This window comes from Ochotona princeps, chromosome 31, assembly GCF_030435755.1.
Source record: "Ochotona princeps isolate mOchPri1 chromosome 31, mOchPri1.hap1, whole genome shotgun sequence".
Classification (NCBI taxonomy): domain Eukaryota; kingdom Metazoa; phylum Chordata; class Mammalia; order Lagomorpha; family Ochotonidae; genus Ochotona; species Ochotona princeps.
Window position 1 is genome coordinate 5,278,904 of NC_080862.1, and position 16,847 is coordinate 5,295,750.

Consider the following 16,847-nt stretch of genomic DNA (forward strand, 5'->3'; position numbering starts at 1 on the left):
CAGCTCAGGTGCTGGGAAAAGGTAAATGCAAAGCTGGATTTCACCCAGCTGAATCTCCCCAGCAGCACTGATGGAAGAAAGCAGAAAAGTAAGAGGACTCTTCAGAAATCTTAATCAAAGATTGAAGGACAACGATCCTTCCCTCTCAGGAAGAAGGCATGGACTTTGCAAAACTAAGTGGACCAAAGAGGAAATTCTTCCAGGGTGATCAGTTGGATTCTGAAAAAGACAGCAATACCTAGCCCAAGAGTAAGATGTAAGATCGCATTCTGTTTGTTCAAAAAAACATTCTGTGGTGAATGATACATTGCACCAAGATACTAATATTTGAAGAGCATGATAAATGATACAGTCTCCTTGAGAAGTTGCATTATGATGCCAAGGTTAAGCACACAGGCTCTGGAAACAGACTGCCTAGATTGGTATTGAAATTCTTGTATAAACCTTATACATTCAGGCAAATTAACCATCAGTGTTTACATCTATTCATTTTGCTTTTGTCAAGGTCACTATCAATATACATATTGCCCCAAACAACATTGCTTTGCTTACAAATTTTACATGATGGGCACAATTAGCTTCTGTTGCACTGGTGATGTTTGTTTTAAAGCTCTTCTCTTCATTTCTCTGGCCTTCTTTCTCATTTGGCTTCACTTCAATTCCTACCATGTTCTCTGCCTTTCTTGCTATCTGTTTTTATGCCTGTTTTACTGCTTTTTAAAAAAAATGTAAGATTTAATTTTATTGGAAAGACAGATCAGATATATGGAGAGAAGGAGAAACAGAAAGATCCTCCATCCACTGATTCTTTCCCCAAATGGCTTCAATGGCCAGAGCTGAGCCGACCTGAAGCAAGGTACCAGAATCTTCTTGAGGGCCTCTCATGTGGCTGCAACATCCCAAGACTTTGGGTCATCCTCTACAGTTTTCCCAGATCACAAGCAGGGTGCTGGATGGGAAGTGGAGCATCTGGGACAGGACCTGGTGACATATGGGATCCAGGCGTTTGCATGGTGAGGATTTAGCTACTGAGCCATCACGCTGCCCCCTTGTTAGACTTCTAAATTTGGTGAACCAATATGGAATTTTTTAAAAAATCAGGATCTTTTTCTTTTACATACTATTCCCAAATAGTCCCATTAAGGCCCTACCAGATGCAAGGTGAGGATTTAGCCACTAGGCTATTGTGCCATGCCGCACTGCAACCATTTGGGGAGTGAACCAGCAAATGGAAAAATCTCTGTGTTTCCCTCTCAGTAACTCTGACTTCCCAAGTAGAACAAATAAATCTTTAAAAATACAAAAATGAAAAAAAAATAGTCCCCACTTCTAATCCAAAATGATATCCAAATAGGACACCTTTACTTATGAAATTTTAAATAGTGAAAACAGATTCCCTCCGTATCTAGTCATTTTTCTTTGACCAGTGAAGTTTTGATGAGTTTGCCTTGTGTATTGAAACACAGATCTTCTCACTGTAACTACTCTGTTATCTCCTTGGAGTCCAGGGAGCTTTCCTTCTGCTTCAATTTTTCAGCTTCCCCAAATGCTGACGCAACTGAGAGTGCAATGCTCTCAACCTACTAGGATCACCCCCGTAATTTGCTTAGCAATGATATTAATAATCCTGACAATAACAGTTAACCTTTTCTGTGTGTAAAGGCTTCAGGCACTGTGCTCATGAGTTTTATAGGCATCATCTTACTTAACATTCAGAACCATTCCAAGAGGTTGGCATTATAATTACTACTTTTAACAGGATGAGACTGCACAAGTCCAGGCCTTTCATTCATTTGTTTAACTAGTATGTACTGAACACAAAACATGGAACAGGGACTGAGTTAGATGGGGGAGGAAGAGCAGTTACTAAAATTCAAAATGGTGTTTGCACTGTTGAGTTTGCATTACGGTTGAAGGAAAGATGAAAAACAAAGCAAGAAGTGTGTACCTCTGAGAAAGTACCGAGGGTGCTGCAGAGGGTTAAAACTCAGTGACTATTTTTAGAAAGAACTTAGAAAAGACCTTTCTGGGGGAAATGGTGAAAGAGAAATTCTGCAACACAGGAAGAGACCAGTCCCATGAACAAGATGAACACATTGCTTTGTGCTGAAGAATTCCAGTAGAGAGGTTCTGAGATGGATACACTGAGAATGCCAGCTTTTTGTTGTCTGAGTTTTCCTTGTCACAGTAAAGCTGTCAAAAAGCCAAGACCGACATTTAAAATCTCATTCTAAGAAGCACCTTGAGAGATGAAGGATGCAAAGCAGCCAGTTGCCAAGCCAAAGCATGGATTCAGATTTCATATCTCTCATCATTAATGCTAAAACAATACCAAGCTTTTGACTGCCAGATGCAGAACTCTAATATTTATATGCAATTTAGGTGTAACATTTTAATAGTCCAACTCTGTCTGACAAAGACAGATTAATTTAAAAACTGAGATGTGAAAATTCAATTGTGTCTTTGTGAAGAAGTAATACAGCAGTCTCCCTTACATTCGAATGCTTCCATATCCATTTGAAGGATTTCAGGTTACTATTTGGGGCTTTAAAAATCCCTCTTCCTTATATTGAGTCAAAAAGCCCTCATGTAAAAATATCAGTTACCCAAGCTGTACTTGTTACCCAGGAGGGCATTTTTCTTCCTCCTTAAGATCTCATATACAGTTGCTCATATCCTCTCAAAAAGAACAAAATCCTGGATTACATCAGTTCACCTTGTCAAGAAAGAAACATCAGAAGTTTTATATTATTAACAGAAATGAAATCTTTCCCCAAAATTGATTTATTTCACCGAAGACAGAGTACTTTCAAAATTTTAGATGTTGAAATTTTCTTAAATAGAAAAACATGATTTTTCTCTAGTTTTATTGTTGAAAGTGTTTGCTCAAAAATCTATTGATGGTTTAGTGGTACACATAATATGCCTATCTGGAATGATAAGAGTTGAAAGACTGGTGTAAGATAAAGGGAAAAGATGGGAAGAGAAAATGACAAGGATGGTGTAGATGAGCTGTGTAGCAAGAGGAGGGTGATTGCCTTAGGCTGCCTGTGAAGAAAAACCAGCGCTCTAACTAGGGACGGGCAGTTCCCGCCAAGAAGGAAAAGACGGTGACCTTAACAGAGACAATATGGAATTAAACATGGTTAGGAATTAACATATATAACTGAGAGAACGAAGGACAGATCCAACAAAATAACATGGAACAAGTGAAAGTGAATCAGGGTTTTCGATCCTTTTTGCGTAAAAGTGGCACCTAGTGGGTCACAGATTGCCAGAACCAGCGAGAGAAAAACGAGAGAAACTGTACTCCCACTGCCGTAATTCAGTGATAGAATCAACAATAGGACACTCTAAGCCACTTGCTAGTCAGGTTATTGTATGTCATTATCTTCACAGGTACTCATTTTGGTTATAAATTATGGAAGTGATACCACTTTGTGTAGAAATTACAAAGCTATTTTAAAAATAAAAAAGTAAATGTTAAACACAAGTCTGCAAAATAAATCACTTTAAACAAATTACAGAGGTACATGCATAGAAACACATGGCACTTACCCCTTGATTACATGTAATGACAATACATTGTTGGGTGCTTTCATTGAAATTTCAGGAGTGAAAAATGTAATACTTCATACGATCGGTAAATGTTCACACCCGTAATTCTCAAGACTGGATGATAATCTGTTGAAATATTTTGAACTTTTACATTATCTCTGTTTTTGACATGAAATCTAGCATGAATTACTTTACACATAGAAGTCTTTCAATTTATTTTAAGACAATTTTATTGGAAAGGCAGATTTATAAAGAGAAGGAGAAATAGAAAGATCTTCCATCCACTGGTTCACTCCCCAGGTGGTCACAACAGCCAAAACCGGATCCGAAGCCAGAGCCAGGTTCTGGGTCTCCCACGTAGGAGCAGAGTGTCAATGCTTTGGGCCGTCCTCCACTGCTTTCCCAGGCCACAAGCAGGGAGATGGATGGGAAGTGGAGCTGCCGGGATTAGAACCGGTGTCCTTAAGGGATGCCAGCACTTGTAGATGTAGGATTAGCCAGTAGAGTAGGATTAGGCAGTAGAGCACTTGTAGGGGTAGTATTAGCCAGTAGAGTATGTTTTTAAGAAGAAATCATTGTGGTTTTTTTTTTTGAAGTCATGGATATATTATTAAAATGACTTCCAGAAAGTTATGTAAATGTTCACCATTCAGAACTGGAAATTGGGCAGAGTGGATTCAGACAATAGATACTCCTTGGTGTTGGAACTCTCATCATCAAAATGTACTTTAGAATTACACTATGAATACGGCTCTATATCTTGACTCTTTTTTATAATTACACAATAAAATGGCAATTATAGTGACAGCATATTTTTATTGACAACAATAGATGCCAGAAAACAATGAAGTAATGTCTTCGATGTAGAGTCTTAAGGAAAAATGAACTGTCAAGTTAGAATTAAATATGCAACTAAACTGTCATTCAAAATTGAAGGCAAAATAATGACCATTTGTTTTTTGTACTTAAAAAGAACAGATTCCCTGCAAGCCCTGAAAGATTTTAAAATAATGAGTATATTTTATTTAAAAAGAGAGAGAAAATAAGATGTGAAAAGCAACGATAAGCATGGAATTTGTGCAGTTTTTGAAAGTGTAATTAATTGTTGACTAACAATAAGAAGGGTCTTATATATTTAAGAGACAATATTAGATAACATGAAAAACCCCAGTTATAGAACACTTAAGTATTCTAGATAAATATGGCAATGTTTTTTCTAAAATACAGTGGAATTGTCAAGTAGAAATATATCCAGAGATCACAAATAAAAAATAAATAAAGAAAAAAAGTGTAAGAAAAGGCTTGATGTTTTAGAAACAAGAGAAGTTGGATGTCATTTCTGAATATTTAGCAATGCGCAGAACAAGACAAGAGCTGGTGTTGTGGTAAGAAAAGATACAGAGTTTAAAAGGAGTATACTCAACCAGTATTACATATTTCACTCTAATATTTATTCCTTACTTAATCATCTATCTTTTCTGACTATACACATTAAAAGTTGTGTGTATTTGTCTCTTTCTTTTCTGAAAATGCCAAGAATTTTGAGAAAAATTTGAAGTAATGCGATGACAGAGAATATTGTTCCTAGTTTGAATTTTTTTGATGCCGTGTAGTGTCAGCAATTCTATATCTAAATGTTTGCAGACATCATTAAATAAGCATTATGTTTTTATGTTGCATATTAAGCCTCTCAATACTGGAGATGTTTTTAGTTGGACTCAGTGCCTCTACTTTTAAATATAATTAAGATTATGTTTTCCCCATTCTCTTACTCCACTTCATTCTGCCAAGCATGTGCCCCAGTCTAAGACTTTCATATATACATATCTGCTCGTTTGTTCTACTTACCATTTTGTGCTTAGTGCTGTAGACCCCATGACCTTGAGCAGGTATTCAACATCTGTTTGTGCGTATTAACTCCAAACCGTGCCCGCAGCTGCTGGCTAATACTCCATCACTGGTCTTGCCTACAACACTTTTCTAAAGCTGAGGAAGCATCTTAAAGAGCAGCACACTCCGTCCCTCTCGTTTGTACGGTATTGTCTCCGGTGTTGTTGTTTCTGGATCCCTATGGAGAAAATGCAGAGGGAAAAAGAAGTGATCCAAACCACAACACAGTATGTTGCTGTGCCCTGGGCAGCGCTGCCTTTGAGAAAAGCAGCCAGAGACAAACTGAAGGAGTAAGATTTTGCCTGTTTTCTTAGGAGGCAATTCTATCTGTGGATGGATAAGGGGAGAGAAGTGTATGATTTTAAAGATGCATTCCCTTCATTTTGATTTCCAATGGCTTTAATAAGAATCCCACACACTCTGAATGGCGTGGTGGTTTTGTGGGCAAATCCTTCACCTTCAGAGCTAGCACCCCAAATGGGCACCAGTTCTAGTCCCAGCTATTCTACTTCCAACACAGCTTCTTGCTTATAGCCTATGACAGCAGTAAGGGATGGCTCAAGTCCTTGGCTCCCTTAAACCACATAGAAGACTTGGAGGAGGCACCTGATGGATGGCTCCTGGCTTCAGATTGGCTCAGTTCCTGCCATTGTGACCATTTGGGGAGTGAACCAGCAGTTGGAAGATTTTTCTTTCTCTCTGTAACTGAATTTCAAGTAAAAAAAAATAATAAATCTTTTTTTAAAAAAAGGAACTGCAAGCAAATTAGGCCAGATCTGTCTCATTTATATGTTATAACGATGCTGCAATTTTTATTATTTTGTGTGATACTTCATGAATATGCTCTATAAAATATTATATATTTAAATATAAAGTCTGCATATAGTCTACAGTCACAGTATACTAAAAGAAATTGTTACACAAATATTTAATTACTGTTTTTCATTGATGAAGTGTTTTTTCTTTAAGAATTAAAGTAGAGCTTAATACTCAATATTTTAACTCAACTAAAGTTGGGAAATTCAGAAAGTATAAACAATGTCTGCATATGAATTGCTAGAAAGTAGATAATTCAGCACTTAAACTTTTCTGCCTAAGAAAAAAATAATTTACTAACATATTCTAATTTTTGCTCTCAACACTAGTATTTCATAAGTACTGTCAATAGAAGCAGAAAATAAACATACAATACATTTTTCTTATTCATAGATATTGGGTTCACTAGCTTCCTTGAAAACACTGAATTAGTAAACCCTGAATCCTTGTTCCTGGAGATGAACTGTTGAGTTAGGTCCTAATGATGTTTTGGTCATATTCCTGATCAATACATAATCTTGTTTAATATATGTTTCTGTTTAAAAGCATCTTTTAAATATGTTTTGTTGAACCACAGCTATTGAACTCAGAGCAAACATTATCATTGTTCAGGCGTAAGCAAATATCTCAGATCCTAATTTTTTGCAGGACACATCACAGTCCATTGTACTTAGGGACGCTAAGCAGCACTGCACTTTGGTGAGCAATTCAAGTAATTAGGTCACCAAAAATGCAGTAAAATATGAAAAACGTAGCAGTAAATGTGCAATCTGAAACTTGTTTGCAAGATGAGCTCTGAAATAAATTCTCGCTTACTCGCAATTGGGAATGCTCTGTGCATCTACATTGCCTGCAATTGGCTGCGCAAGAACAGTGTGCATCCATTTTGGGGTTAGATGAATTTTAGCAAGTGGCTGGGTTTGCCTATAGGGATTGTTCTCTGTGTCTGCCTGCTTCTCTCTCTCTCTAGCACACATGCACACAGAGAGACGTATCATGAGTCAATGTTGATATCCCTCATTTTCAGTCCAGGGCTGTGGACTTCATTCTAGCTTTGCCTCACAGTAACTTCTTCAGACAACAAGAAATCGGCTTCTCATTGTGTACCACGAATTTGCTGATTGTTCAACCTCAATAGAGGAACAAATTGCATTCTGAATTTCAACTCATATCTTATGAGAATCAATTTCAAAATTCCAAAGCAGTGTTTGTATGGTTTTTGTGTGTTTAATCCTACAGTATCCAGTCAAAACACCATTTTCCCAATATTATGTGGAATTAATTGCTGGTACATATTATGTAATATGATCCTGGATTTAATTTATTAATCTTTTGTTGAATTTGTGTTCTGTGTTCATAAGAGATATTTATTTGTTGTTGTCCGCTTTATTTTTCTGGCTTTGTTCTTAGTTTAATAGTGTTGGTAAAGAGTGTTCCCACCTGTTTTTGAGAATATTTGAATCTTTCAATTCTTCTTCAGATATTTGGTAGTCCCTAATTGTACAGCAACAATGTGGTCGTAGAAGTTTTTTGTTTGGTTGGATATGTGTTGGCTAATGACTCATTCTCCTTACTTCTTACAGGTCTGTTCATATTTTTTCAAATCCATATATTTAATCTGTTGTTTTAGACATTAGTGCATTTTATCTGGGTTATCTGATTCGTGTGCAGTTACTTATTTTAATCCTTCATAATTTAGTTAATATTGGTAGAAATGTCTCTACTTTAATTCAGACTTTAGTGAGATTAATCTCTATTTCTCTTGACCATGTAACAATTTATCTTTTCTCATCACCAACATCACTATCGTTGTTGTCATTCTTTCCAAGGAACTATCATTTGATTTATCTGTTATACTCGATTATATGCATCTTAGTTTTGCTTTTTATTATTTTTCTTCCTTCTTGCTTTGGGTTTGCCTTTTTATTGCCGGCATTTACAGCTATAAATTTCTCTGAACACAGATTTTATTGCATCTAATAATTCTTACCAAGTTGTCTTTTAGTTTTTGTTATGTTGAAGTATTTTATAATTTCCTTTAGAATTCTTTCCTTGATCCACTGGTTATTGAGGAGGATGGATTTTTTTTTTCTGTTGGTGTAAAATAGTATTCTGCATGGTCACAGAAAATATCTGTGTTATTTTAATATTTGTTAATGTGTTGGGAGTTGTTCTGTGATTTAACATTATGTACATTTGGTAAAAATAATAATTTGCTTTTTCTGGATGGAGTGTTTCATAATTAGGAGTTCAACTGAATTATGCTGGTGTTCAAACCTTGTATTACCTGAATATTCTTCTGAATAGTTGTTTTACCCATTACTAAAATTGGAATCTGGAAATACTCGTACACTGTATTTGAGTTGTCCATTTTTCCCTTCAATTTCTGCTAGCTTTTCATTTCGGGGGTCTGTTATTAAGCACATTTCTATTTATACTTGTTATAATATGGATGGACAGTTTTATTGTTAAATAATGCCCTGTCTCTTGTAACAGTTTCAATTATTGTCTATTTTATTTGATATTAGTACAGGTATTCCAGGTCACATTTGGTTATTTTTGCATGGAATCTTTCCCATCTTTTCATATAAAGCCTATTTATGCCTTTGAATGTATTCCAAGTTTTCACTAGAGAACGTATGATGAATAATTGTTTTAAATCCCTTTTACTCGTCTCTGTTTTTTTGACTGGAAAGTTTCATCCACTTAAAGAAATTCATATAAGTATGGATGTACTCCTTATGTTTCTCATACCTTCTTTATTCTTTAACTCACACAATATTATCTTCTTTAATGCTGATTAGATAATTGCTGCTTTTTTAAATACTTTCTTATAATTTTACTAATAATTGCCATGAGTATTATAATTATTATAATATCTAGATTTATGGTTCATATTCATACTCATTTCATTAGCATATGGTATTACTGTATATACTGGCTCTCTTCAATCTACTGTTGCACTGATTGTATCTTTATACACAGATGTCCATCAATATAGTCTTTTATTGTGGTTTCTAATTGTTTTATGCAAATATATTTGAAAGAAGGTGAACAAAGAGCTTGTATGAACAAAAATGCACTCACAGATCATTTTATATTATCTTTTCATCTTTAGTGTTCTTTGTTTGTTCGTAGACAGTAACATTATCATCCAAATCTCTATCATTCAAATTTGATAGGCTGAAGAATTTATGCAGAAAGGCCTAAAAGTGGTCAGTTCTCACTTTTGTCTGCCATATTAAATATCTCATTGTTGAAGTGTCCTCCTTTTGTTGAATATCTATTTTCCTTTCTTATGACTATAAAATGAACCATTTCCATGTATTTCACGGAAACAGATCTAGAGGCGGCGTTGTGGTCGTTTCCTCCCGACCTGCCTGCTAACTATAGAATTGTTCGTTGGCACGGTTTGTCTTGCTGCGCCTCGAGATGGTGCTGCCACTGTGTGCTGTGCTCCGTGGCTCCTGTGACTGCTCCCGGGGGTCTTGGTGAGTCACTTCTCTCTTGCTGCTGTGACGAGTCTCTCCTTGTCACATCCGTGGGTCTCAATGGAAGTGTCTTTATAGTCTTCCGACTTAGCAGACAGTTTTTAGCCCTCAGCTTTGTAGATGAGTGTCTTTTTTATTTAGACATTTTCATACATTGTTTCTCCAAATGCCTTCGACGCCCATTTTTCTAGTTCCTCTCCTTCTACACTTGGCTTAGGAGTATCCTCACCTACTCTGTGCAATGAGGTCTCTGTGGTTCCCTGACTCTTTCCTTTTCCTCTTAATGTATTCTATCAAACGACCTGTTTTTACCTGAGTATTTCTTCTGCCTTCTGAAGTCCTGTAATGTATTTGTCATTTAAATTAATTTTCGATTCTGGGATAACCAATTGTCTGCTTCCTACAATGTTTCTCTGTTTACTAGTTAGACCTTAATGTTGTGCTTTTCTCTAGTTACTTAGATGTGGCTTCCTTTAACCTTGGAACATATTCAGAACAACCGATTTAAAACTTTGTCTAGTATCATGCATGAGCTTTCAAAAGAACAACTTCTTTGACTAATTGCTTTCTTTCTTTCTACATTGAAGCCAATGTACTCATTTCTTAGAACTCCTCATAACTTTTTGCTTAAAATGGGAGCTTTTTAACATTTTCATGCTCCATTCTAGAGATTAGGTCACTCTTCCTACCCCCAAAGATTTCTTATTGCTGCCATGCCATGATTCTTTTTGTTTGTTTAGTGACTTTTCTAAGCTATTTTTGTAAGCCCTGTGTTCTTTTTTGCGCAGGCCCACTAAAGTATCTGTTCCACTAGCTTAGTGACCAACTAATGCTAGTACAGATATTTCCTTAAACTCTGGGAATCAAAGCAAACAAACCAAAAAAGAACTTTCGTCTTTGCAGAGAAGCTCTGTGAGTTCCGAGGCGTGTCTTCAATGCGCGGCCTAGCAGTTTACAATTCTTCATTAAGCTTTGTTTCTGTTCATGCGGACAATCAACCAGAGGTGTGAGCTAACGACCTTTAGCTGGCAGTTCTTCAGAAGATGAACAGCCCGGGTATCCATGTGGACTCCATTTCCCAACGTTGTGTCAGCATTTTTTTTTTAATTTTTTTATTCCATGAAGTAATTTCCCTAACCTTTCTATCCACGCTTCTTAGTCTACTGTTTGCCGCAGCCGCTATTAATTGCTTCAAGTGACAGCCACTAAAATATTTAATTTAGAATTATAACTACGAAACACAACCACTTTGTTAAAAAACTAATTAAAATGTTGCTGATGGGTGCATTTAAATCAATTTCATCAGCAAAAACATCAACAAACAGTAAATGTTGTTACAAATACCCAGTGATTACCGAGATCTGAGTTAACCAAGGTAAAGACAAGCCAGTTGAGGAAGCCTCCAAGGCAGTCTGGAGGCATCTCTGTCTTCTGTGCCCTTCTGTATTCTCACAACAGCTGTCAACAGTATGGACTGTAAATTTTCATTACTACTCCTGACAGGGCAACACTTGCTCTTCTTACGGGTATTCAATAAGCTCTGCTGGGTAGCTGTAAGATATTTTTACTTTCCGCAGGTCTGAAAAGGTGATTCTTAGGCCAGTTTTCACTATTGTTATGTTGCTTTTGTGAAGGGTAGAATTATGGAATTTCTTAAATTTCTGTTTAATCTGATGTTATCTATTCTTTCCAACATTTTATACTAAAAATTATCAACTACTAATAACCTTCCGTTCTTGACCATTTTTCAAAGGGTGGCAAAAAGTTTTTTTTAATGTAAAATATTGCAAGTAATTTAAATATCTGCTGAACATTCTCTGAGTTGATGGACTATTTTTCTTAGTATAATAATATTTTTCATTCATGAAGTTCTTATTGCTAAGAACTGGACTATGTATTTTATATGCATTATCTCAATCAACCCAAGAAACTCCGTTATGTTTTAGTGAATTTTATTGTCTTCATTTTGTACCTGAGGGAAAAAATGGAATTTGAAGAATTTAAATTCAATTGCTGGCAAGGGTCAGAAATGTGCTTTGCATCTTCAGGCTGATTCCAGAGCATAGCTCTTAAACTTGGTGCCAGGAGAGGAAGCAATTCAGAATTCCATCACATCGAAATTGATGTGAAGGTCTCTTATTGTTACTATTAAAACTCCTGGGTAAGAATCAGTGTGTAGTGCAGGAAATTGATTTAAATGGACTCATCAGCAAGCATTTAATCAATACTGATTTTTTAAAGATCCATTTATTTATTTGCTTGAAAGGCAGAGTGACAGGGAGAGGAAGAGATTTTTCCATCTGTTGGTTTCCGACGTGTGTGGTAGGAACTTAAGCATTTGAGCCTTTGGCAGCTGCTTCCCAAGCACACTACTGAGGAACTGGATGAGAAGAGGAGCAGCCAGGGCTCCTACATGGGATATGGGTTACACTTAGCAATAGCTTAATCCACCGCACCGCAACACCTGCCCCTCACATGTCAATATTCTGCTAGAATGCTTTTGGAGACAATGTGGTTCCTACCTTAACAATTCTAGGAACTGAGAAGGTATATGTGAAAGGTGAAATTCTAAACTGCAACACGCTCTGAATACATTCAGTAGGATTTTAGAGATCAATCAGTGATCTTGGACTGTTGTGCATAGAAAGAGTTCTTAACACCATTGAAATAAACTTGAAAGACAAAGATGATTAGGAACTTATGACTTCATAGCTCAATTTGACAAGGCAGCTAGCACAGCATTTTTCTAATGCGATCTATCTTTAAGGAATTAAAATTACAAACGATGAAACTCTGTCTAGGCCAACAATAAGGAAGTTAAGTATGTGATGTAAAATATTGTGTTGTGGGTTTATATAAAGTCAGATGTATATTGGAAGCAGTAAAATCTGTCCATATAAGTAAAGGGTGAGTTTGAAAATGCCACTCAGTAAATGGTTTTCACTATGGCCCTAAAGGATAAGGAGCAGTCGTGGACTCTAACATACTTACCCTAACGCATGGATCCAACCTTCTGGGGACTGGTATGTTCTAAATGCATAAGATATGAGCAGGATATTATTGCCACATTTTTACAGTGTCTGTAGAATCTTCTTTACAGAAGGGAAGGGTGTGCAAGCGCTTCCATGATTTATTGCTTGTATTGTCTCTACAGGAGTCCCATAGAGAATAAAAAGGTTTTAGATGTAAAATTCTTAGATCTGTATAGTAAAATTAAAAAGTAAGCAATTACGTATCCCTTATTTGATGAACTCTCTGCTCTACAGTTACCCAGAATTAGAGCGACATAAGTACTATTAGGGCCACACTCTTTCACATTCTTCATATTTTATAGTGTTGCGTGGTAGGCGTGGATTTTGTGTGCCAGACAACCTTATCATCTCTCCTTGGCATCTACTTTATCCTTCCTTGATGGTGGCATTTAATTACCTTAAAACTGGTTGGTTTCACGCCAATTGTACAGCAAACTGTGTTGTGAATCCTATGAATGCCAAGTGGAATTAAGTTGGCTTTCTTTCTCTATTTTTATACCTTGGGTTCAGCATATTTGGCAAGGGGGCGGGGTTACTTGCTTATATGTTTCTAGAGCGACATTAGATGACTTTTAAAAATGCATCCAATCAGCAATTCTTCAGAGCCACAGATTTGCAGAATAGCATTCCAGGAAGAAGGATAAACAGAGACTCCACGTTTGGAAAGACCTGTTCGCAGATGAGGGTCATAGAACAAGAGGAAGCAGAAAGCAAGGGAATAGTCGCATCACACATAACATCAAGAAACTTGGACTTCATTCCATAGTGCAAATGGGAAAGTGATCTGTGAATTGTAACATTGGTTAGTTGGCTTACCACGAGCTAACTAGGAGGCAAATGGCAATAGAGTAATGGGTATAATGTTGAGGAACTTTAAGCAAATCCATCAGAGATTAATCCACGTCTACTTATATTCAGAAGTATAGAAGTCTTTGCTTTTCTTTTCCCAAAGGAGGCTTTATTTCTGAACATTTTCTGCAGTCTTCCAATATTTATCGTTTCTTACCATTGTTAACACTTCTTAAAGGATTTATTTGTTTGAAAGTACCGTGACCAGCACAGCATGAACAGGGTTGGAGAGGGGGTGATGGGCAATTCAGAAAATAAAGAGACAGACACATGATAAAGACCACAAAATCTGGCAGTCAGAGGGAAGCCCCCTTCTTTGAAAGAGGTTGACCTAGAAGGCTCCCAGTCTCAATCTTATTGAAATGCTCAGGGAATCCAATTACAGGAATTGATGTGACACAAATGTTGATGGCTACATTCAACGTTAATATTACCCAGCCAGCGCCTGAGGATCAAAAAGCAACAGTGTTACCCATGTACATGAATGGCTCAAAGAAGAGTCTAAGACACACAGTCCTATGACTTTGGACCACTGCCCAACTGCAGACCCTCACCCACAGACCTTGACCTCAGTCTTAAACTTCTTTCCACTGATAGACCATTGCTTGCGGAGTTTGACCTCAGTCTCTGGCACCAGCAGTCTGTGAATTCAAGATTCCAGACACAGTCTGTCCTGTTCTTTTTTTTTTTTTTTATCAAGTCATGCTGTTATTTCTTTACAAAATACCTGCAGAAGAAAGATAAAGAAAAAAATGAAGAAGAAGAAGAGAGACAGAGAGAGAGCATTTCCATCTTCTGTTTCGCTCCCCAAATGGCTTCATGTCCCGGGCTCTTGTAGGCCAAAGCCAGAGACCATACTCCCACACGAATGTCAGGGCCCATGTATTTGAGTCATTGTCTTCTGCCTGGTGCGTTAGCAGAAAGCTGAATGATGGGTAGAGCAGATGGAACTTGAATCAGCAATCCGATATGGGATACTGGTATCACAAGTTGTGATCTTCTGCACTGTACCACAATGCCAGCTTCTGTGGATTTTCTTTGAGTAGTTGAAGTTGCACAGGAAAGAAAATGGCGAAAAGAAAGGAGAGCAATATTGACCAAATCTAAATAATTATAATTTGTGATCACCGGTGTAACTAACTGTAATAGCATAATAACATATAACCATGAAGCTTAAAACTAAGGCATGTATGTACTTTACTAGTTAGAATATCAATGTAAAAATATGTTATTAGAAGGCCTGGCACAGTGGCCTAGCAGCTAAAGTCCTCACCTTGAACACACCAGGATCCCATATGGGCGCCGGTTCTAATCCCAGCGGCCCCGCTTCCCATCCAGCTCCCTGCCTGTGGCCTGGGAAAGCAGTCGCAGATGGCCCAAAGCCTTGGGACCCTGCACCCACATGGGAGACCTGGAGGAAGTTCCTGGCTCCTGGTTTTGGGTCGGCACAGCACCAGCCATTGCGGTCACTTGGGGAGTGAATCATCAGACAGAAGGCCTTCCTCTTTGTCTCTCCTCCTGTCTGTATATCTGACTTTCCAATAAAAAGAAAATAAATCTTTTTTTGAAAAAGTAAACCTAATAAGCTTAATTTCATCATTAGAGTTTACAGATACATATTAGGATTTATGAGATTAATGTTTACTCAGGAACATAACAAAAACTATAAAACCTGGGTGGGCGATTGTTATAATTCTCATTTAACAGCAACTTTAACATGTGAGTCTGGGCTATTTCATAATTTTATTTTCATTCATGTGTTTAGAAGATTGACAGCTCTCTGGAATAGCTGTCAGTTTTCCTATAAAAAAGATCCTAGATATGATACAATTCTAGTGTGTGTAGATGGTCATATTGTAAATCAGCAGGGAGAAACGATTATTTACTAGAACAAGTACTGGGGTTTTGGTTGTGCATTTAGGAAAAGACATCTAAACATACACTTGATGAATTACACAAATGTTTACAGATAGAGAATAAAGGGAGAAAATCTCAACATATTAAAATAGAATGAAAACCTTATAAATTCTTATTATAATTGTAGAAAAATAGAGAACTTTACAAGTTGAGGGTTTAAATGGGATATCCCTGAAGAAAGTGAGCCCCAAGCAGCCACAGTGGCTGGAGCTGCATTGATCTGAAGCCAGGAGCCTTGAGCCTCTTCCCAGTCTCCCACATAGGTGCAGGGTTCCAGGGCTTTGGGATGTCCCCAACTGCTTTCCCAGACCACAAGCAGGAAGCTGGATGGGAAGTGGGGCCGCCGGAATTAGAAGCGGCGCTCATTTGGGATCCTGGCACGCGCAGGGTGAGAACTCCAGCCACTAGGCTACTGCGCCAAGTATTGAATTCTCTTTGTTCGAATCCATTTCTTTCTTTAATTGCTTGTTTTAATGAAATCATTCACATTTTTAAATGCAGAATTTGAAGCTACTTGAAGATTCTTAGTATTAGAAACAAATGACTGGCATGGTTTCAAATTCAGGAAATACAAATTCTTGCTTCCCGGACTGTTGTTACAAAACTCAAGGGGAAAATCACTCAACATTTATTTGTCCTCCTGTATTTCTTCTTGTTCTGGGGCTTTCTCAAGTGCCCATCAGCTCTCAGTCTTCTGTAATAATGTGTCATCCTAAAGAGGAGGGATTCTGAGCTGAGAGCTGCCGCTTGCAAGGACATCTCAGGAGTCAGAGAGTGGCCATCCTGAGCCCTGTGGGCACTGTGGGCACTGTGGGCACCTCCACAGGCTGATAGCATGAGCCATTCACCACACAGCAGAGGCTGTCCCAATTGGTTCAGCCACTTACAAACAGGAAAGGAAATCTCAGAGGGTAGAAACAGCATGGGAAATGATATAAAATAGTTCATTCCTTCTTAATTATGCATTTCATTATCTCTAATTTTTAAGACACATTTACATATGTGTTGCATTGGAATTTATTGTATCTGCTGTCATTTTCCATTACATAAAATTCCTTGGGTTTTTGCAGCTATCTCTCTCCCCAGAGTTCTTCTCTCCTTCTGTGTAATGCTAACGTCAAATGCAGTTCTAAGCTCATTTCCTTTCTCACGTCCTGGCAATGTAGATAAATAAATGTGGTTTTAATTTTTGCATCATTTCTTATCTCCATATCGTATCCAGTAGCATGTGACTCACTTCGTTTTCAGCAACTGAGACTGCTAAATTTTGGACATTGCCCATAGGAGCTTGTGT